Below are 24509 nucleotides of genomic sequence, written 5' to 3'. Positions count from 1 at the left end.
CGCGTGTGCGTGTGTGTGTGTGTGTGTGTGTGTCTGGGGAGGAAAATGGAGGGGTTGTATGAGAGAGAAAGAGAGAGAGAGAAAGATGGAGATGATTGATTGATTGATTGATTGATTGATTGATTGATTGAAAAGTTTATTAACAGATTGCAGAATGGGTACAGTACAGTACAGCTCAATACATACAATTGTTAAGGGGATGCAGACCAGAGAAAGACTTTTGTCTTGTTTACATCATGGTCCCCCATTTTCAATTCATCATAACATATATGACACACACGACATACAGATAGACAGTACTGCTACATCTATACATTGTACACTGTACATTGGAATACTGACAAAGCCATACTTGGTAATTTACTGTACAACTGGGTTAGGACATTTGTAGGGGCCAGTTTCGAATTGCAGTCTCCCGTAGGTGTTCTTTGAGAGTGTTTTTGAAAGTGGGTAGTGATTGATTGATTGATTGATTGAGGGGGGGGGGGGGGGGGGGGGGAAACACTGTACAACTGTACAAGCAAAACTGTACATTGGGATATTGACAACCATTCTAGGTAATTTACATTGGAGGGGGTTGGGGGGGAGACTGTACAAACACGCAACACTGTACATTGGAATATTGACAAAACCATACTAGGTAAATTACTGTACATTGGAGGGGGTTGGGTTAGGACATTTACAGGGGCCAGTTTCGAATTGCAGTCTCCCGTAGGTGTTCCTTGAGAGTGGTTTTGAAAGTGGGTAGTGATTCACATTCCTTTCCTTGGGTAGGGCGTTCCACATTGATGTCATAATTGCGAAACGTCCCTTGTTTGAGCCGAATCTGGGTAACTAATTTCATCACTCACTTCATCTAGTTAGCACAGTAATACTATTATCTTTATTTGTATAGCACTTTTTTGTGATTTAGCCTACAAAGCTCTTTAATAATCCAAATAGTTGCCTGTGCATTTTGATGTTATAACCTACATAGAAACTAAAATACCAAATAACAGGTTATGCTTGGCCTGTGCTTATCGTTTAAGCATTGAAAATACAGGGCACTGTTTTTCCCCCTTTTAAACAAAAAAAAATCACTTCTCACATCTCACTTGATGCCTACATTATGTACATGTACATGTCTAAACTGAACACTGTGACCTCTTTTTTTACTTCTAATTTTTACTATTTTTACTATGTTTTTATTTCATACTTATCTTGTCATGCACAGTCTCTGGAGCGCAACAGTAAGAAGCATTTTGTACAAAAGTATTCTGTACTTCTGTATGACAACTATTAAAAGAAAAAAAAAAAAAAGTACATCGGGCCTACTTTATCCCATCAGGGAATTTCAGATGTTGACACAGTGCGAGTCGCGAGAGAGGAAGAATAATACATGCAATGGTAAAAACATGCAACAAAAATCAGCATCAGCTCTCCTACCACATTATAGGCCTATTCTCTCTCTTTCACACACAAACACACACACACTGAATTAAAAAGATAGACTGATCACTCTGTTACAGATTGGCCTTCACCTTACAGCAATGCACAACAACATGAAAATAAATGAAAAATAATCAATTGCACTATCACTGACTACACATGACAGTAGGCAAGCTGTAAGCAGAGGGGCTATATACCCTCTCATTCAACCGTCTTATTGCTGTGGGGACAAAGGCCAGTGTAACCTGGCTGTAGTGATCTTCTCCTTCATCTCCAGAATGCAAAAGAAAACAACATTGCAAGACGAGACCATACCAGACCAGTCAATTGCTCTCTTTGACCAACTGATTTCTGAGCCATAACATAGGCACATGCGTGCTCGCTCGCTCACTCACACACACAGATACAGACACACGTTTATCTGTCTCGTGTTATGTTTATTAGACTGTAACTCGTTGTACAAGGATGTTGGATGGACCACAACTCTTTTGGATGGACACTCGACAAATGAATGAATTAATGAAAACTTTATTTAACAGATTGCAGAATGGGTACAATACAGTACGGCTCAATACACACAATTGTTAAGGGGATGCAGACCAGAGAAAGACGTTTGTCTTGTTTACATCAGGGTCCCCCATTTTCAATTCATAGTGACATTTATGACATACACACAACACATACATGACATACAGGTATTTGGTACTGTTACATTTGTGACATATACGATATGCAAATACAGTACTGTTACCCATAGATCCTGACAGAGTATATATGATGGGGAGGGGACTGTACAAACAAACAAAAAACTAAACAAACAACCAAAAAAACTAAACCCAAAACATCAGCAGCTGCAGTCTGTGTGACTGACAACGCCACCGTCTAATGAGAAGGAGGCGTCTGTCTTTCCCATCCAATTGGGAAGACCTGGGAGGGGCAGAAGTCTGAGGTTGTAGCTAGCTAGCCCAGTGGCCTTAGCTCCTTAGCCAAGTCATCATGCTTGCTTTGATATTGGAATGCTAGACCAACGGGGCACACACTGCATGATTAGCTAGGCCAGCTAGCTAGCCTAGCCAAGTCGTACAGATTCCAGCGGCTTGCTAGCTAGGATTTGTCATTATTTGTCTGTTGAAAAAAAAACAGTTTGCGTACATGGTATCTATTCCCAACGCAAAAGGACAGGTACCTGAGACCGAACGACAACCAGGTAAGGGACAGTCGGCATCTCACTAGTAATGCTAGATCACATCCCACCAGTTAACTTGTAGACTACATCCTAATACTAGCTCAAAGATAGCCTCTTGCTATGCTCGCATCCAGCGGTATATGAGCTAACGTGGGCTAGCAGAGAGCTAAGCAGTCTCCTGCCAACATGGCCAATGTAATAGCTAGGTTAGCCACACACACACATCTCAGGCCGTGGCAGCAAATATTTGCTTAAACGTTTTTAAAATCAGGCTTACTAAAAAAATATATCCATATCGTTAGCAAACTTGAGTTGGTAGTGAGCCCATGCTGTCAATCGTATCCCCCCTTAAGCCAACGAGAAGCCACCACCCGCACCAACGTTACCGTTAAGTTACCCCAGAACATGTTGGGATGCACTCGTTGGACACAATGCATTTAACGTGATTCTCCCACACATACAAATGGGAAAACGCCTAGTAGTAGGCTGACGTTTTGTCGTCTAAAACTAGCCAACTGTGCCATGCCTTTTTACATTTACACTGTATTCTGATGGCGGTGGGGTCATTGCATTATTGACTTGGGGGAGTTTTCATGACTTGTGATTCTATGCCAAATATGTTGTGGTATTTTCTGCAGTGATTGAACTCTAGTTGGGGGAACATAGCAGCATGAGGCTGTTCACAGTACCCTCGTGATTAAGTAGCCTATGCATTGAACCACGGTGTGTTACCATAACAGTTTAGTCATTTTATTGCAGTTCATTGACAGTGGTGTGTTATATACCACAATCAGTTATTTGTGTACCATTATTATGGTAACGTGGTGTAGCTGTATCCTTTATATTTAGGACAGTAACACAGGGCATAGCATTTAGGGCGACCTGGCCCTTGTGTTGTCTCGTTAAAGTTGGATACCATGCACCTTCTGTTTAGCTTTGCAATGCTTATACTTGACACAACTCAAGCCAGACTAAATGTCAGACACCGGCAGCACAACAGGCAGAAAGGTTGTCAAAAGACTCAACTATACAGTGTTACAAAACAGTTCAACCCTATTGTGTTTGTAATCAGCAAGTTAATATGACATAAGCAGGGGTTGGGTAGTAATGGATTAGGCTTCATGTAATTGGATTACACTGCAAACATTTGCCTACTGTAATCAGTTACTGAGGAAAACATAGTAATCAGATTACAGATTACTTTTGAACAAAACTAGTGATGATTGTCTTCTTGTTGTAGAAGCATGTTTGAAAACGGGAAACAGATTTGGATGGTGAGATTAAAGTCCAATTTATGAATTCATACATTTATACAATACATGCATGTTATTGCTATGGTCTAAGACAATCCAAAGATATTAGTGAACCTTAACAACTCTCCCCCAAATCCAAAAACCAGAGTGCTAAAACGTCATCACATCTGAAGCTGCTCCATAGGCAATACATTGGGAACGATGGTAAAGGTAATTTGTACGTTGCAGACCAAGGTATTATTTAGACCCTCTTTATTAATCTGACAATGTTTTCGATCCATGGTGGATCTTTTGTCAGGGTGATTACTTGAAACTAAATTGACCTGAGGAAGAACCATTATGTGCTAATTTATACCTCAATGTGCGGGTTCTACCTTGAGATCATGTTCTGCACTTAACCCAGCACTCACTGTTCATGTGCATATATAGGCTAGTTAATTCTTTGCTAAAAATGGTAAAGGTGACACTGAGGACACCCAGGGGAATGTTCCGAATATACAGCAACATTTTTCTGTTGCAGAATTGAGACCACTACTAGCTAAGATTATTTGGGTATAAAAGCTCAAACAGACATTCTGTGGGTCCACAAAATCAGTCTCCCATTCATTCATTCAGCAGACTTTATACCTGATGACATCACGAGTTTGAGTCTTAACTTCCCTGGTTTCTGACTTTGGGAGTAGCTCATGCTCACAAATATGAATTGAACTTTCCTAGGCCATGGAAATAACATATTGGAATTCTTAATTTGAGTGATGTTCCCCTTTTTAAGGTCACATACACATTGGGCCTCTTCGCTGCTTAAAATAATTACGTCTCACATTCACCCATTCACTTACACATTCACACGACGGCAGAGGCAACCATGCAAGGTGTTAAACCTGCTCATCGGAAGCAGTGAGGGGTGAGTGTCTTGCTCAAGGACACTTCAACACGCTGCTGGGAGGAGCTGGAAATTGGAATCTAACCAGGAAGCTTCCGATTACCAGGCAAAGTGAAGAAAAAAAAAAAACTTCTCCTGTGAAAGTGAAAACCTCCTGAGCTGATTGTAGGCAATGATAATTAGGCTATGTAATTCAAATGACTGTAAATTGGAATACATTGTCAGTTTTACCCTCAAATTCTGTATATTTAAGAGGTAAAGCAATCCTAAAGTAGGCCTAATCAAATGTAAATGGGTTATGAAGGTATACCGTCATGGATCCACTATCCACAGACCACAGTCTTATCGCATTGTAATTTGTACTGGAAAACCTATGCCATATGCATATACTATACCTATCGTAAAAAAACATCATGATAGGATATTTTGGGCCTATTGCCCAGCCCTATTATTACCTATTACGTTTGTACTAATCAACAGATAAGCAGTAACCTGTAACAGAATAAGGTAATAGGTACATTTTTAAAAGTAACCATGAGTTCTTTACATTTACATTTACATTTAGTCATTTAGCTGACGCTTTTATCCAAAGCGACTTACAAGTTCTGTACGACAAGCCATCAGGAAGAGCACAACTCTATCAGCTGAGTAACAATGTTCATCAAAGTGTTGAGTGCTACAGTGTAGGTTAGTTTATTAGGACAAGTGCATGACAGTATGGTTAGTTAGGGTTAGATTTTTTTTTTTTTTTTTTTTTTTTTTTTTTTTTAATTCAGATAATGGTTGAAGAAGTGAGTCTTTAGTCGACGGCGAAAGATTGGACGTGTTTCGGCTGTCCTAACTGGGGTGGGTAGTTCATTCCACCATTGTGGGGCAAGGACTGAGAATAGGCGACTTCTCTTTGATGACCCTCCCGGAGCTTGGATAGGAGTAGGTCTGAGGCGGCCAGAAGATGCAGAGCGTAGGGGTCTTGAGGGTGTGTAGTTAGAGACCATTGACCGGAGGTAGGCGGGAGCAGTTCCCTTTGCCGCACGGTATGCTAGGTCAAGGGCCTTGAAGCGGATTCGTGCAGCAATGGGGAGCCAGTGCAGGTCCCTAAGAAGTGGGGTGACATGGGCCGACTTCGGTAGGTTTGAGATCAGGCGGGCCGCTGCGTTCTGAATGAGTTGAAGAGGCTTAGTGGCAGTGGCCGGGAGGCCAGCGAGCAGTGCGTTGCAGTAGTCGAGGCGGGAGATGACTGTTGATTGGACGAGGAGTTGGGTGGCTTCTTTTGTCAGGAAGGGGCGTATCCTTCTGACGTTGCTCAGGAGGAATCGGCAGGTTCTGGTTGTCGCTGCGATGTGAGCAGAGAAGTTCAACTGGTCGTCGAGGACAACACCAAGGTTCTTGGCGGTCGGGGACGCGGTCACAGCTGCATTCTCGACTGTGATGGAAAGGTCGGTCAGGGGGGAGGATTTGGCCGGCAGGTGGAGCAATTCTGTTTTGCTTAGGTTCAGTTTGAGGTGGTTGGTCGTCATCCAGGCGGAGATGTCGGACAGACAGGCCGAGATCCGCTCAGAGACGTGGATATCTGAGGGAGGGAAGGAGAGGAAGAGTTGAGTATCGTCGGCATAACAGTGGTAGGAGAAGCCATGAGACGTGATAATGTTACCCAGTGATTTAGTGTAGAGGGAGAAGAGAAGGGGTCCTAAAACCGAGCCCTGGGGGACACCCGTCCGCAGGGGGCGGGTGGCCGACAGGGTCCCTCTCCATGACACTTGGTAGGAGCGGTCATTGAGGTATGATGACAACCATGTCAGCGCAGAGCCAGCCACTCCCATTCCTGCGAGGGCCGCGAGGAGGATCTGGTGGTTGACTGTGTCGAAGGCTGCAGATAGATCTAGGAGAATCAGGACAGAGGAGAGGCCTTTCGCTTTTGCTAAGTGAAGTGCCTCTGTGACCGCAATGAGGGCTGTCTCTGTGGAGTGACCAGTCCTGAAGCCTGACTGATTAGGGTCTAGGACAGGGGTCAGCAACCTTTTTGACATGGAGTGCCTGTTTGAAATATAGTTGTAACTAGTGTGCCTCAACAATATTCCATGCATTGTAATTTTCTTTTCTCATAATCAGGTCTTTTTAATGATTTTTTTTACATTATTACATCATTATTGTTATTGTTATTATTAACAATATTATTATGATGGTTGTATCAACCCTAAATCTGAGTTGGGGGGGGGGGGGTGCAATGCAGACAAACAGCTGCATACAGTGCGACCATTTCACTCACATTTGCCCATTCATTTTTGGACACATCACACACCATTGGTGTGTGTACTGTACGTGTGCTGTCATAGCTCCACCTACAGGCCTAATGGAGAACACCAGGATGTGAATGGAGGGTGAATGTGAGGTATATCGTGTAAATAAGTTTTGATTGATCGCAAGACTACACTGTAAAAAAATATATAATAATAAGTTACCAGAACTTACAAATATTGAGTTCAGTTACTGTGCATTAAGGTTTTCAGTTTTCAATCCATAATAAGTTAACAGAAAAATAAGTACACAACCACATTATTTCAACCTAATAAAACTATGTTTATTGTCATTGTTTTAAGAACACAAGTTGACTTGGTAATACTCACATTTTGAGTAAAGAAAATTGCTTTTAACATGTGCAATGTTCAATGAAATAGAAAAATAAATAATACAATTTGTTGATTAATCCCACTGGTCACAATGGTGACCGTAATAATGTTTTTGTTATAAGGCTCTGCAAATGTTACTGAATGATGTAGCAATTTCCAGCTAAATTGAAATAATAAACAAATAAAGGGTCTCAATTAAATATGTGGTAGTAAAAAGAACCTGTGGGAGGATTTCAACAAGATAAATGCGACAACAGTGCAAAATATTTCACTATAATATTTATAAAAAAAAAAAAAAAAAAAAATTATAATTTTCATTTTTTTTTTTTTTTTTTATGTTGCCCCCTGTGCCTATGCAAATGCCCCCGCGTGCCTATGCAGGCACGCGTGCCTAGGGTTGCCTACCCCTGGTCTAGGAGGTCATTCTGTAAGAGATAAGCAGTAAGTTGGTTGGATACAGCACGTTCAAGTGTTTTAGAAAGGAAGGAGAGAAGAGAGACAGGACGGTAGTTGCCTAGTTGTCTTTAGACCTGACCTAGACCTGACTAATGGATTTGTGATTGGATTCATGTTCATATGAAGGGGGAAGGGAATTGTGTGTGTATTGCATGCTTTGAGGGGCAGGGGGGCATTGCAGCTGGTGACCAGTGTAGTTTCTGCAATTATTGTCACACTGACAGGCCTCTTCACAGTCTCTCATTAAGCTTAAAGGGAGGAGAGAGACATGTTGTCTGCTCTGCTGCAGCACAGTGCTAGAGGAAGACAGCAGGTAGGAAAGAGACTTGAAGCCCTGCCAGATTCTTTAACATTGGAATATGAAAATATTCCCTGTCCATAAAGTGCATTTACAATTGAACCCTTGCACTGAAGAACCATGAGTCTTTTGACATCTTTTGGATGGTCCATCTAGTTGGAGTTTTAAATCACTGAGTGAACACAAGACTCAATAACTTTGAAAACATTGTTCCTCTGAATATGGTTATTTTGTCTGAGGTACTCAATTAGGCATTCTCAGTTGTAAAAAAAATAAAAATGTTTTTAAAAGCCTTTCAGCCCCCCATCAACAAGGTGAATATTGGCTGATACTGATGGTTCGGCCGACACATCGGTGCATTCCTATTTACAATACTTGAGAAAATGGCCACTAGGAGCCCAGTGGCGAAGAGCAGTTTTGCCTCTCTGTGCCCCTCTCCCAGCCTCCTCCAGGCCCTGAGCCTGCTCTTAGATGGCTCTCAGCACAGACCGCCTCCTCCAGGCTCTTAGATAGCTCTCAGCAAGGGCGGCTACGTGGCGTAGTGGACAAGGCGCTCGCCACGAAATCTGGAGACGCTGGGCTTGCCTGTTCGAACCCAGCGCTCCACATTTGCTTTCAGTTTAGCTGGTCGTCCGTACTAATACACATTGGCCGTATTAGGGGGTGCGAAACTGATGGGTGGGGATCGGGCGTTGTGGACAGCGACTCCTACAGGTCGGTTGGTGCGCCTGCGCAGTAGAATCAGGAAGTGTCGGGGGCAGCGTGAGCCTCCCACACGTTACTCCGTCCTCACCACTGAGAGATCGAGCTGCGCAGGTGAAAAAGATGCGACTGCTGTTACCTCAAGTACCGGAGGGGACTTGTGCTATGTATGACTTAGTCCACATTGCAGGCGGCTTGTGGGAGGCAAGAAACGGCGTTCGTGACAGGGGAGGGTTGAATTGGATGTCACGTAATTGGGATGGGAGAAAAATATAGAAAAATGGGAGAAAAAGTGGATAAAAAAGAAAAGATAGCTCTCAGCACAGACCACCTCCTCCAGGCTCTGAGATGGCTCTCAGCACAGACCGCCTCCTCCAGGCTATGAGATAGCTCTCAGCACAGACCGCCTCCTCCAGGCTATGAGATAGATAGCTCTCAGCACAGACCTCCTCCAGGCTCTTGGATAGCTCTCCAGTGTTTCCCACAGGATTTTCAGAGACTGGGGGGTGAACCTCCGACCCGCTATGGAATTTCTTTTGGTACATTTTAAAGTTAAATTAATCAATCTGGTGCACTGAGAGCAAAATAAAGAGGCTAGATCTATGATGAACTTTGTGCTCAAAACACAAAATCGACTAGACTAGTGCTTCCCAATCCTCTCCTCGAAGCACCCCAGCCGTTCAATGTATTTGTTAAATTCCACCACCAGCACACCTGATTCAACTTAACTAGCCCTTTATTAGTTGAATCATGTGTGCTGGTGGTGGAATTTAACAAATACATGGAACGGCTGGGGTGTCTCGAGGAGAGGTTTGGGAACCACTGGCACTAGAGCATACATTTGAGCCATCAAAGAAATGAAGCAAAAGTGGTTACCTGTGTTGAACTGGTTTATTTTTTAGAAAATAAAAAAATATAGTTGATTACTATTATGACTACTACCACTGCCAATACCACTGATGCATCCCTATTGGCAAACTTTATAAAAAAAAAAAAAAAAAAAAAAAAAAAATAAACAATTTTTTTTTTAAACTTTTTTGGTTCATTATACAACTGTGGCGGGACTAATTAGACTGTGGCGGAAACCCTGGCTCTCAGCACAGACCTCCTCCACTCAGCACAGACCTCCTCCTCCTGGCCTTGAGCTCTGAGATACTGTAGCTCTCAGCACAGCACACAGACCTCCTCCAGGCTCTGATCTCTGAGACACTGTAGCTCTCAGCACACAGACCTCCTCCTCCTGGCCCTGAGCTCTGAGATACTGTAGCTCTTAGCACAGACCTCTTCCAGGCCCTGATCTCTGAGACACTGTAGCTCTCAGTCTCAGCACACAGACCTCCTCCTCCTGGCCCTGAGCTCTGAGACACTGTAGCTCTCAGCACACAGACCTCCTCCTCCTGGCCCTGAGCTCTGAGATACTGTAGCTCTCAGCACACAGACCTCCTCCAGGCCCTGATCTCTGAGACACTGTAGCTCTCAGCACAGACCTCCTCCTCCTGGCCCAGAGCTCTGAGATACTGTAGCTCTTAGCACAGACCTCCTCCAGGCTCTGAGATAGCTCTCAGCACACAGACCTCCTCCTCCTGGCCCTGAGCTCTGAGATACTGTAGCTCTCAGCACAGACTTGCCATTCACGACCGGGGCCTCCTGCTCCATTCCAGTCCTCGCCATCCGGCTCAGGCTGGGTGCAGATGTTGACGTGGCCTTATTATTTACTTCATCTGTCTCTCATTCATAAGCTCTCGTCTGCTCAGAGAGCTGCCCTAAAGCAGGCACCCTGACCTTAATGATTACTTGTGTGTGTTATGATGCTACGATCCTGGGGAGCGCACGGTGTGAAGTGCATCAGGTTGAACGTTAAGTAAATGGAATTAACCTTCTGTGTACATAATGACTGGCCCGGCCTCATCCTGAGCGGCTGGCTGTGGTTAGCCCGGTGGCCTCCAGCAGACAATTCTGGATGTCCATCAGGGGAAATGCCAACTGGGCAGTTTTCATGATATTCCAACTCATTGTGCCTGTTTTGCAGTCTATTAAACTGCTGTAGTGTAATAATGACATTGAGAAATAAGGGGAACTCTTTCTCAGCAACCATGTCTCCATACTAGGGGTGGGATTCACCAGTTTCATCACGATATGATATTATAGATTCTTTGGATGATACGATATAGGGCTGGGCGATATAACGATAACGATAAATATCGCGATATATTTTAATAATCGATATAGAATATCGAAATAAAAAAAAATCGAAATATCGTTTTTTTTTTATTTAATTTATTTTTTTTATTTTTTTGTGACCTGCAACAGGGCAGTTTTAAAACCAGAGACAGTGGACAGACTTGTCTTTCTTGCCTGCAACTTAAAGTAATGGCTTTGCTTGTCCAAATGACAATACTGACCAAATTGAGATTTATTTTTCTCTTGTCCATTTATTTTGTTTGCTTTCTAATTTAAAATACAGTTTGAAACCGTCTGTACACAGTAGGCTATGTGTGCTAGCAGAGCTAGACTCCAGTCACGAGTCACGGTGCACATGTGCAGTGGTTTGTCCACCAAAAAAGCACCAAAAGATAGAAAATAAACTAGCAGAGCCAGAACTGTTCAACTCCCCTGCAGCCACAGCCAGCAGAGAAGCCGGTTTACTTTCGCTTTTAAACCAGATGCAGCCTGAGAACTGGAGTGTGAGGGGATGTAACACTAAAGATGGCGGCAATGACAAAGAATTGCTGCAAAATAATCATACATCTGTTGTTAAAAAAAAAAAAAAAATTATTTATTTAAAAAAAAAATATATATACTTATAACAATTCGATAATTATCGATATCGAGAAATATGATAACATTATCATATCGTTATCGCGATATGATTTTTTTCCATATCGCCCAGCCCTAATACGATACGATATTTGCCGATATCACAGTCTGCCACGATACGATTCGATTCAGGTGCCTGTGATCGATATGAGACGATATTATATGCCCATTTAACGCAATCAGTAATATTTAGATCAACTAAAAAAAAAGGCAACGGGAAGGCGGCTGGGTGGCGCAGCGGAGATTGCGCTCGTCACCAATGCAAGAGACTCCGGTCTCGAATCCGGGTGTCAGCATTGCCTCCGGCTTGGGCCGGCCGTTATACTGGCTCAATTGGCAGTCAGCGGGTGGAAGTCGATGGGTGGTAATCTGGACGTTGTGGACAGCGATTCCTACAGGTCGGTTGGGGGACGCCTGTACAGCAGAGACAGGAAATAGCGGGGGTAGTGTGAGCCTCCCACACGTTACACCTCGCCAATGAGAGTCCGTGCTGGCAGGTGAAAAGATGTGACAGGCTGCCTCCTCGTGTACCGGAGGGGACACGTGATGCAAGGCTTCTATCCTCCCTACAACCGACCAGTGGGGGGCATATGCGAGCATCGTTCAAGACAGGGGATGGGAGAATTGGAAACACGAAATTGGGATGGGAGAAAAAATAGAAAATAAGGAGAAACAGTGGATCAAAAAAAAGGCAACGGAAATATCATTTGACATTTTTATTTTTGAGCTCTTCCAGACATTTAAATGAAAAACAATCTATTGTTTTGAATACAAATTAGGGCTGGGCTAAAATGTGAATCCCGATTTTTTTCTCTAAGAATTGAGATCACGATTCTCTCACACGATTCTTATTTTTTCAATAAAATCATTTATTGCACTCTTTCTTAAACAGACAACATAACATTATATCAAAGTGCTTGACTTAAAGCCCAACATCCAGGTTAAACCCTACTGATCAATTATGGGTAGTTTACATCATTGGTATATAATTTCATTATTTATTTTTTTCCATTTGACACCGGAAATGCCACTCCGAAAGAGTTAAAAAGGTCCACGCACGAATAACATGCACGCGCGAATCAAAAAAGCTTATCAAACGCCGACGTCACTACAGGTGCATATTAATGAGCCGAATCTAAAAGCTTATCAGACGCTAGCACGGCCGTGACGTCACTTCAGGAAACGTATGCCTTAGGCCTAACAAAATTAATAGTTGGTTTCAGGTTGGTTGTCAGTTTGGCCATGGGTAGGTAGGGAATTTATTTTATTTTATTTTTTTATTTTATTCTTTCCCACGGCGACTATGGATAGGGAATTTCTTTATTTAATTAAAATGTTCACAACAACATGGATGCATGTACTCTGCCAGCATGTTTAATATCCATAATACTAAATGTTTGACTAAGATTTCTATGAAACTTTATTCTTTTTGTTAGGCCTTATGCCCGTCCGGGTCATAGTACTACTCGATATATGGCGCTGGCTAACGTTAGCATTATGTCTACTGTCGTGAACCATTTGAGATCGGGGCATGTAGAGGAGTTTGGGGAATGAGTAAAATCATGTGCAGGTCCTCTTCTCAGACCTGTGTGGCAAAGCACTGCACCCGCATCATGCAAGCTACACGTCACTGCATGTTGATCAATGGTGGCCCACTCGGTGCATCACAGTTAGCCTATAGCTCCGCCGTCCCTGCTACAGTCGGGACCACTACACTGACGTTAGCCTATAGCTCCGCCGTCCCTGCTACAGTCGGGACCACTACACTGACGTTAGCCTATAGCTCCGCCGTCCCTGCTACAGTCGGGACCACTACACTGACGTTAGCCTATAGCTCCGCCGTCCCTGCGGAGCTATAGTGGTTCTCTCCTCTTTGTGTGCCCCCGTTCTCGCGTGTGTCCTGCCGGGGAGCTTGTGGACGCGACAACAGCGGCGGCCGTAGCGTTAGTTAGCTCATAGCTATCGTGTACCACTAGCGTTACGGCGGGCTCGAGCACCCTACGGCTGCCGCCGTTGTCGCGTCCATGGGCTCCCCGGCAGGGTACCCGTGGGGACGGGGGTGTACAGAGAGGAGAGAACCATTTTGTGTCGGGCGTTCATGCCGGCCAGCGAGCCGGACGTCGGGATATGTTGTTAGCACAATAGCTACCAAGCTAAGCTATGTTAGCTTATAACGGTGTACACAATATGTACAACGACACAATGATTTACATTATTACAAATATGGTAACGTGGTTGTGGCTTTTACAAATAGTGGTTAGCTTTAGAGATGGATGGCTATGATCACGGAGCAATAGTGTTGTTAGGTGAAACAGATACATTTTCATTCGGCTAGTAGTAGCAAGGCTCTCAGTGCCTGCCACTAGCTGTGTGTGACTCTCAGCGCCCCCTGGTGAGCCCCCTGGTGCCCTGCACCTCTTGTGACGACATCATTTCGATTACACACGCACGTTATGAACCATTGATTAAAATATCCACGTGCGTGGTGATTGTGTTGGGCAGACAAAATGTTTGATAAAAACGCTAAAACTGGGTCAATTTCAATACTTTTTTTTTCCTTCATGAAAGTCACCGTTGGCCTAGTCCACATTGTTTATTGAACAAAAATACAAAATTAAGGTTGGCCTTTAAACTTAAAAGTCTCTTGTAACATACAAAATAACTCAAAGAATCGTCATCATTTAAAAAGTAAAAAGCAAAAAAATAATGTTTAAACAATTTTTTTATTGTTGTTCTTTTAATAAAACAATCGTCATAATTTATAAATGAGATTGCATAGGTCTATGAATCGAGATCGCGATTTCTTTCCGATTAATTGCCCAGCCCTAATACAAATAGACTTCCTGTTCACTGTAAAGTGCCACGTTTTGATATATTGAGCTTTAAAACACCTTCCTCTCCCAAACCGTTCCTGCAATTGTTTTATGTTGCATGATGATCATGAATACATTTATTATGTATTGTATTTTTTATGTTTAAATATCAACATTATCTGTCCATCCTCAGTACATTTACTATAAATATACTATACTTCATCTGGTCTTTCCAAACAAACACGCACACACACACACACACACACAGAAAGGGAGAATGCCTGCCCCCCCCCTTTCCCAGTCCCCACTCTGCTGTTCTCTATGGCTCTGATCAGGGTTAGCTTGTTGTTAGCTTATGCTAACGTAACGTTAATTTTGGTCTTTAACGTGACGTGGTCATAAAGGAATGGCGAGGATTGCAAAGCATGTTGGATGCATTTGACCCGTTGCGGAATAAAACAGCAGGGACTTGTTTTGGGTTGCAAAATAGGCACACTAGCCTTGCTCTGTTGCAATGTCTGCATTTCAGATGCTACTGCTGTGCTGTTGAGCCGAGCGGATACGACTCCACGGGACTTTCAAAATAAGAATATCGCAATATGAATCGATCTTTTTACGGTGCATCGATCCTATTGGATCCATACTTTCTTGTACTCTCCCAAAATCTCAATGTTGCATATAAGGTCTCTGTCACTTACAAATTGTTCATATTTTTCCTCTGCCTGTTGGGTTTTACCATTGAAGCATGCAGGTGAGCAGTCAATAGCAGAGATAGTCTAGATTAGCCAAGGTCACCTGCCACCTTTCACAGAAGGCCTCACTTAATCAGTCTTGGCCAAGGCACAGCAATGAGGACATGAGTGAGTCATCTCTTTACTATGGCTGCACCATATGGACAAAATATCATACTGTTCATTGTTGATTTGCAGTTGTGATTAGGGATGGGTACCGAATTTGGTACTTGTGAGTAGGGGTGGGCGATATATCGAGTATACTCGATGTATCGCGGATTGTTCTACCCGAGATGTAGTACTGTACTATATCGCGAACATCGAGTATTTAGTTTATATGGCGCCGCCCGCTAGGGATGGGTACCTTTCACATTTGAACCGATACCGGACCTGTGAATCGATACCGGTACCCAACGGTACCTTTTTTCGGTACTTTAGTCTCAAGACATTTTATTTACCTACCTCGGTCGTAAAAAAAAAATCCAAACTTCAAATAACTACAATTTCGATAGTTTTCGGCTTGTCATTGCTCCGACTGCTTTGTTGTTGAATCAAGTCAAATCCTAGGTAAGCATATATTGTGCGTGTGAACGTTGACATGAAAAGAAAAGTTAAAAAAAAAGTTAAAAAAAAAATTATAATTTATTTTTTTTTATTTATTTTTTTGGGTTCTCACTTGATTCGATACTCGGTAGTACCGACGTGTTTCGGTTCGGTACCTCAAAAGTACCGAATTCGGTACCCATCCCTACCGCCCGCGGCCGAGAGACACTCGCAGTGCTTTCCTCGAGAAGGGACGGCGGAGCTATAGGCTAACGTTAGTGTAGTCAGGGCTGTACAGTGCGATATAATGTTGCGGTTGTAATTTCATTAGACAGACCAGCGCGGACCTTTAATAACATGTAATTTAATTGACACGAGCAATGAGCTAACGGTAGCTGCTAACCAAGGTATCCATTAGGATTATGCTAAGCTAACTAGCGATAGCTGCTATCCCTGGTAAACGGTCAAAGCGGACTCCACAAGACTAGTTCCATTCGTGAGGAAATGGGGTGGGTTATATTGACAACGCTTGACAACAGCAGTTTAAACATAACTTCATATTTATTAGTTATTCGTTTCTGTATATCATTCAATTTCCATCTCCGTGTGTCTCCATCTCTTCCTGTTTACATTCGAGTGTGACGTTATCACCTACGGCAGCTTAGACGATCAAAACGCGAACCTAGAACAAACCCCGAGGGGGGGGGGGCTGGCTCTCTTGTTCATTCTCGCCCCCTCTCTCTCTCGCTCTCTCTCTACATTCAATGATTTAAAGTAGCCAAACGTTACAGACAGTATAAATACTAACTGGATAGTTGATGATATAAACATTTAATTTCATTATCTGAAATATTCTAAAATCATTAAGTCTGCTATAAGCCATTATACCTTTGTGTGTGATTATTATTTTCTCACAGTAGGGTGTGTATATATATACATATATATATGTGTGTGTGTGTTTGGCTAAAGTGGATAGAAAACACAGTACTGTGTAAAAGTCTTAGGCACCCAAGAGTTTTTATATAAATTGTCTTAGATGTAAATAATTTTTTTTATTAGTGTGTCAGTAGACTACTCTTAGTACATTTTCATTAAATTATTTTTTAAAGCATCTTCATGGTTTAATAATGCAAACATATGTTGCAGGGACTTATTATAATCATCATATTGGCGTGACTGTATGCACCAAAGGGTTAAATCAAGCATTTTTAAGTGATTTAGAGGAAATGTAAAAATATCGCGATATATATCGTGTATCGCGATATACCCAAAATATATCACGACATCATTTTTGGCCATATCGCCCAGCCCTACTTTTGAGGTATCGAACCGAAACACGTCGGTACTACCGAGTATTGAATCAAGTGAGATACCAATTTTTATTTTTATTTTTTTATTAAACTTTATTTTTTTAAACTTTTTTCATTTCATGTCAATGTTCACACGCACAATATATGCTTACCTAGGATTTAACTTGATTCAACAACAAAGCAGTCGGAGCAATGGCAAGCCGAAAACGGTCGAAATTGTAGTTATTTGAAGTTTGGATTTTTTTTTCACGACTGAGGTAGGTAAATAAAATTTCTTGAGACTAAAGTACCGAAAAAAGGTACCGTTGGGTACCGGTATCGATTCACAGGTACCGGTATCGGTTCAAAATGTGAAAGGTACCCATCCCTAGTTGTGATATGACTTGCAATAACCTAGCCCAGTGATTCCCAACCTGGGGTCCGCGGACCCCCTGGGGGTCCGCCAGGGGGCGCAGGGGGTCCGCCAGACCACAGATGATTTGAGGTCCTTTTTCTTTTTAATTTTTCTTTTTAATTTTTTTTTCTTTCAGAGAAATATTTAATTAGCATATTGTATCATCAGAAGCATGAATAGTCTCTCCACTACAATAAAAAAATAAAGATAAATAGCCGCTAAAACGCGAATCAGTTGACTGCATCACTTTCCGTAGCTAGTTAACTTTCTCGGCTCGTCGAGAATGTGTGACAAACGAAAAGGAGATGACGGCAGCTCATCTGCAAAAAAAGTTAGGACCTACAGCAATCGCGAAAATTACATCACCATGGGCTTCACTGAGGGACCAGACAAACGACCTGAGTGTGTGATTTGTGGAGAAAAGTTGGCAAACTCGAGCCTGAAGCCCAGCAAGCTGAAGAGACATCAGGCGTCTCCCAGAAACCGTTGGGAAGGATCCGGACTTTTTTCGGAGGAAAGAACAGTCTCTCAAGGCGAACAAGCCTGTTGATGTTAGAGTAGCGTGGAGCAGGGGTGGCAGTGATTTACAGAAGGCTACCGAAGCCTCCTTTGAGTGTTCGCTTTTAATTGCAAAAGCAAAGAAACCGCACAATATTGGCGAGCAGCTAATCAAACCAGCCTGCATCAAAATGGTTTAGAAACTGTGCGGCCCACAGGTGGCGGATAAACTAAAATCATTACCACTCTCGAACAATGTAGTGAAAGACCGAATTGATAAGATGTCAAGTGATTGCGAGCAGCAGCTGTCAGAAAAGCTTAGAAAGGGTCCATTTGCCATACAACTTGATGAAACTACAACTGTCGCAGACGAGGCTGTGCTCATCGTTTATGTGCAGTATATCGAAAATGAGGATCTGAAGCAGGACATTCTCATGTCAGTCAACCTTACTACCACCACTCGAGGTGAGGATATTTTTACTGCAGTGGATTCTTACTTCATTCAACATAAATGCAAACCGTTCACCATTAGGGCCTGATTTGAGAGGATGAATACAGGATTTGAATATTGGCCAACATTTTGAAATACATATGGTGCAAGATGAGATTTGTTGATTGAAGGCACAAGTCAAAGAAGCATAGTGGGTCTAATTATGATGCATATGCCTGTGTATAAGTAGTTTGTTATTAAAATGACAAAAAAAAGTATTAAAATGACAAAAAAAATTATTAGGAGGGAGGTCCAGGAATTTCATCAGAGATGTTTGGGGGTCCCTGGGGGAAAAAAGGTTGGGAACCCCTGACCTAGCCTACATGTATATTTTTTGCTTCAACCAGCAGCTCTATAGCCCGCTCTGTTGGTTGGTTGTGTCTTCACCCTCTAGCAGCCACAGTCTTAACTAGGGGTGGGAATCATCAGTTTCATCACGATACGATACGATATCGATTCTTTGGACAACGATACGATATTTGCCGATATCGCAAAGTCTGCCACGATACGATACGATACGATTCAATTCAGGTGCCTGCGATCGATATGAGGCGATATTATGTGCCCATTTAACACAATCAGTCACATTTAGATCAACTAAAAAAAGGCTACGGAAATATCAATTGATGTATTTATTTTTGAGCTCTTCCAGACATTTAAATGAAAAACAATCTATTGTTTTTAATACAAATAGACCTCCTGTTCACTTTTGTTTTTATATATTGAGCTTTAACACACACACAGACACACACAGACACACACACACACACACACACACAGTCCCCCATAGCCCCCACCCCTCCTCCTTCCAAGTCCCCTCTCCCCTCTCCTGTTCTCTCTCACGGTTAGCTGCTTAGCTTTTAAGCAGCCAACGCGACGTTCATTTAGATATTTAACGCGACGTTGGCATAAAGGAATGGCGACGATGCAACGCCTGTTATATGCATTTGACCCGTTGCGGGGAAAAAACTGCACAGACTTATATCGGCTCGCAAAATAGACGCTCTGTAGTGCTTTAGAGCAGACGCAAACACTGCTGTAATGTCTACACAGAGTTTCACAATACTGGGCGCCGGCGGATATGACTCGCGGGGATTTTCAAAATAAGAGTATCGCAATATGAATCGATCTTTTTACGTTGCGTCGATCCTATTTGATTATTGATAATAGATCGATATATCGATCTGGATCGATGTATTGTCCCACCCCTAGTCTTAACCCTAGGAGACTGAAATATGGGCGTGTGTGTGTGAATCCATGCACAATTGCACACATGGATGCATGCGTGTACACGGTCACTGCTATTGTGGATTTGCACTTGTTGAACTTTAGGCTACATGACTTTGACATGACAAAGACATGACAAGCAAGGAGAGTATCTCCCATCGGCCTCCCCAGTGATGATGACTAATCTCTTTCTCATGTTAAAGTAGCCTATTTGTGGTTCCGGGTTTGTGGGAGGAGCCATGTCTACCAGACCTGCCTTTAGTTTTAACCAGCTACTTCACCTACTGATTGTGTCATTACAATTTCTAATAATGATTTATAAAAAATAAAATAAATTGCAGCCTTGTTTGCAAAATATAGCATGCGTCGCATCGATATTGTATTTTGCACATGCATCTACTAGCATTGATATAGGTTTGATAATATGTTTTAGTCTACCTTTTTACCCGACTTCTCCATAAGCTGCATCGAACGTACCAGTAAAGAGGCCAGGTTAGGTGAACCTGAATTGACTCATCTCGAGCCCTGCCCTCTTTTCTTGAACTGTTGCTTCAGCTTCAAACAGTGAGGCTTTGAAGACATTAATTTACACTGTGGTCAGGATTCTGATTAATCTAAATGACTAATTTACCAGAAAAAACAACAATTGATTACATTTTCCAATTGAACATTTAAAAAGTTTTTCAAGTGCGGTACTACTATCCTTAGGTCACATGGGTAGGGCATAAAAAAAAATATTGTTTGTTTCCTGTTGGTTGTCAGTTAAGGCAATTTTTTAATTTTATTCTTTCCCACGGCGACTATGGATAGGGAATTTATTTTATTTAATTTTTTAATTTTATTCTTTCCCACGGCGACTATGGATAGGGAATTTCTTTATTTAATTAAAATGTTCACAACAACATGGATGCATGTACTCTGCCAGCATGTTTAATATCCATAATACTAAAGGTTTGACTAAGATTTCTATGAAACTTTATTCTAAAAGTTCAATTTTTTTTTAAAAACTCATAAAATATATTGGGTCGCACCTAAATCGGCAGGGTCGGTCGGCAACCGGAAACAAACCATTATTTTTGTTAGGCCTAGTTGCCTCTCTGACACCACTTACTGACTACCCAGAGTAGGAGATGAGTCATGAAGTTTATTAATGTCTGTAAATGCTGTGTAGTCGTGTGGATGCCTACTGTTTTTTACACGAGTAGGGCGAGTAACCTACATGCATTGCCATTACTGATTCATTCATTCATTGCACGCTAGATAGATGACATGTTGTGTTTTGACTTTGCAAAGATGGCACATAAGTAATGATCATGGTCGACACCATCGATTTTGTCGCCTCATCGTTGCAGCCCTAGTGTGACATCATTTTCTCCCCAATCCCATTTATTATTGTTATTTTGTGAGTCAGTCTGTAGTCTAGGCTGTGTGTGGGCTCTCACAGATTGTCTTCATTATCTCCCATATTGGGCTACGAGCTCTTGACTTCCTCATTTTAGAGGGGGGGGGGAATTGGCCAGTGTTGCAGTCCTTTTAGTTTATTATGGTTTTCCGTTTTCTTACATTGGGTGAGGCAGAACAGAAAGAGGATACGTGTTTGTGTTTTAGATGATTATCAGGAGACAAGTGGTTTGGTGTCTTCATCCTGTGGCCAAAACATTGTCACGTCAGCCACGCTGATTCCTTTTTCAACTGCAGTTCCATATGGAACCTCTAGGGTCTAGATTGTTTAGAACCATTAATGGTGGTCATGGTTTGTGAGCGTTGAGGAACCGTTTTGGCTTTGAGGTTCAAACATATAGGACAGTGGGTTCAAGTTTTATAAACCACCTTCTGGCTCACAAAGAACCTCTTAAATAACCGTCTATTTTTTAGCCTCTTTGGTGTAAACAAGAAAAAACGTTGTCATCCTTTCCTACAGGAATTAGGGTTGCACAACAACTTGAGTTGCAAACTATTTTCAAAAGTAATTTTTTTCTTTCCCTACAGCAGGTGACTTAATGTCTTTCTAGGCGCCAGTCCTTATAAAGAACTCCCAGTTTGAATCTACCAAGGCATAACGTCACTAGTGGTTAAATGTGCGCACGGTGTATGCCCCTCACCCAGAACAGGTGCAGGCTCTGTACTGAAACTGTTTGCTTCCTCTTCTGTCACTCTCAAAAAAAAACATCTCACCGGTGTTATTTACTCCAGCCCGGCAGATTTGCGTGACATCACCATGAGGATCTGGAATGTGTCCTGCTCCCGAGACACCCCCAGTACACACACACACACACGCACGTCCCAACACAAGTCCCAACACGTGTCCCACCACGCCGAGTTCCATCCCCAAGTGGCTTGTTTAGTCCTATTGTGACAGCAGCCTGGGGGCTTGTACCTGTCAGGATGTATGAGAAGCAGGATGAGGCCGATGTATCCATTTCATCTCTCGCATACACAAGCCACCCGGGATCAGTATCTCTCGCGGTTTACAAATCATCTGCTATTTTGCCGGCAGCAACGGGTCCTTCCGGGAGAGTAGTGCAGGGAACAAGATTAACTTTTAGTTTTTTAGCACCCAAGGTGGCTGGTAGATACATTTTTTTTTAACTACCAGCCAGACAGACATTTCTTTACCAGCCAAAAAATTTAAATAGCTTTGTCGTTACTGTATAATAATACACTCTTATGTAATTTGATGTCTGTTGTGTGCCTCCACATATTTTTATTGTCAAAAGGGACCTTCTTTCTTTAATACTATTAATAGAAAATAATAGCTAACTTCTCTCTTTTTTTTTTCTTTTTGGTCTTTTCCCCCCTCCTTTTTCCTCCGATTTTCTCCCATCCCAATGTTAGTAGTTATGCCAATTCACAATCCCCTTCCTGGTCGCTGCGCACTTACCCCCCACAGTCGGTCTGGGAGAGTGGAGGCTATCACGTGCTTCCTCCGACACACGTCTAGCCAATCAACCGCTTCTTTTCACCTGGCAGCGCGGACTCTCACTGAGAGGGTAACGTGTGAAAGGATCACACTACCCCCCTTAGATCCTATCCGCGCTGAGCAGGCGCCCCGACCGAACTGTAGGAGTCGCTGTTTACAACGACCCAGACCCACCCGCCAGCTTTCCCACCCTCTAATACTGCCTATTAGTGTGAACGGCCAGCCAAGCTGGTGACACGCCGGGAGCTGGATTCGAACAGGCTATATATATATATATATCTCACTCTCCGATGATGCAACTACAGTGCACTTGGCACTAGGGATGGGTACAGAATTCGGTACTTTTAAAGGTACCTACCGAAACACGTTGGTACTACCGAGTATCGATTCACGTGAGATCCAACAGTGCCTACTTTCGGTTATGAGAAAGAAAGAAAAAAAGTCCGATGACGTCACGTTTTGTTTACCGCAAAACGACGGCACAATACATGTTTTCAAACTCTCTTTGGGTGTTTGCAATTCATGGGGAGTATACTTGTCTCTGATATGTTGGTACAGTGGGCAGGCAGGTTATGTCTCTGATATCTTGGTACAGTGGGCAGGTTGTTAGAAAGTGTAGCTCAGTTTTTCACCTCTGCTCTTGCTCTCTGCTACTATCTCCAAACTTCCATTCCTCTCGAAACTTTATTTTATTATGTGCTCGCGCTGCCGCGGTGGGTTTTCTTTTTAGCGGTCGTCTTACTCCTTCCATATAGTTTCACATATTTGTAACTTATTTAACGTTAAGCTAACGTTAGCTAATCGTCGGACATAACGTTAGCTCCGTAGGCTAAGGCCATGGTTACACTGGTGTAAAACAGCAACGTTCTATTTTCGAATGATTACGTTTGCATGTCCAAGTTAAAAAGAAACGCAGTTTTGGCAGGAAAACGCGTTTTCCTAGTGGCAACGCTCAAAGGGTGTTTTCGTTTTGGAAACTCGCCGAAACTCGCCGACAATGGTGCCATGTAATTTGCGCAAGCCGGATACAGAGCCGTTCTGCCCAATGCCCATGCGCATTAGAGACCTGCACGGTTATTTCTAGGGCTGTCTTAAATACTTCGAAGCTTTGAAGCTTCGTTCGATGGCACAAGCTTCGAACATAAAAAAAAATAAAAGTTTAAAAAATAAATAAAAAATTGCCTCAAATCTTGCGCCTCCATTCCAATGAAACGAAAGTAAGCGGCGCCTCGACTCCACCTCTCTACAACAAGCACGTGGAGATTATCTGTGTTGAAAACAACAAGGACATCTGCAGCAGACATGTCGACGAAGAAGTCATCAGACGTGTGGTTACACTTTAAAATATGCAAAGACAATGCCCAAAAAGCCGAGTGCCAGATATGCCAGAAGAAAATGGCATATCACAACTCTACAACAACTTTGTCAAATCACCTAAAAAACGTAAGTATCGTTGTACACGACGGCGACGCCACACAAAACATTAATAAGGCTATGCCTATGCTGCTATGACTAATGTGTTACCAAGTTGGCTAATTTAATTGTAATCATCTGCTTTTGTAGGTGCATTGTCTGATATAATAAATTAAATATAATATAATTGTTTGCTTGATAGACGAAGGTTGCAACATAATTATGTAATGTCATGTAGTTGGCTGTGAGAGCAGCCCCACTGCACCCAGGCAGCGCAGCCGAGTGAAACCTTGTTGGCTGCGTCAAAGTCACGCAAGGGGCTACTTAATTAATGAATCCAATCCACTTTATTTATAGAGCACATTTAAAAACAACAAAGTTTACCGAAGTGCTGTACAAGTCCCACAACATAAGATAAAAAAAAATATATATATTATAATTAATATATATATATATTAGAGGTGGGCATAGATTATTTTTTTTAATCTAGATTAATCTATCTGCAATCCTGGATTTAATC

General features: G+C 42.4%; 1 protein-coding gene across 1 annotated transcript in view; it reads left to right on the top strand.

Annotated features, from left to right (window-relative positions):
- The first annotated feature begins 2446 nt into the window (after positions 1-2446).
- Positions 2447-24509, top strand: part of nck1b (NCK adaptor protein 1b) — a 142351-nt gene continuing 120288 nt past the window's right edge. The window contains exon 1 of the mRNA XM_084326694.1: positions 2447-2635. The gene's annotated coding sequence lies outside the window, so the exon portion shown is untranslated. The remainder of the gene's footprint in view (positions 2636-24509) is intronic.

The sequence above is a fragment of the Notolepis coatsorum genome, assembly GCF_963971535.1.
Source record: "Notolepis coatsorum genome assembly, chromosome: 12".
NCBI classification, from domain to species: domain Eukaryota; kingdom Metazoa; phylum Chordata; class Actinopteri; order Aulopiformes; family Paralepididae; genus Notolepis; species Notolepis coatsorum.
The sequence above is the reverse complement of the archived record's forward strand: the minus strand, read 5'-3'. Positions and strand labels throughout refer to the sequence as shown.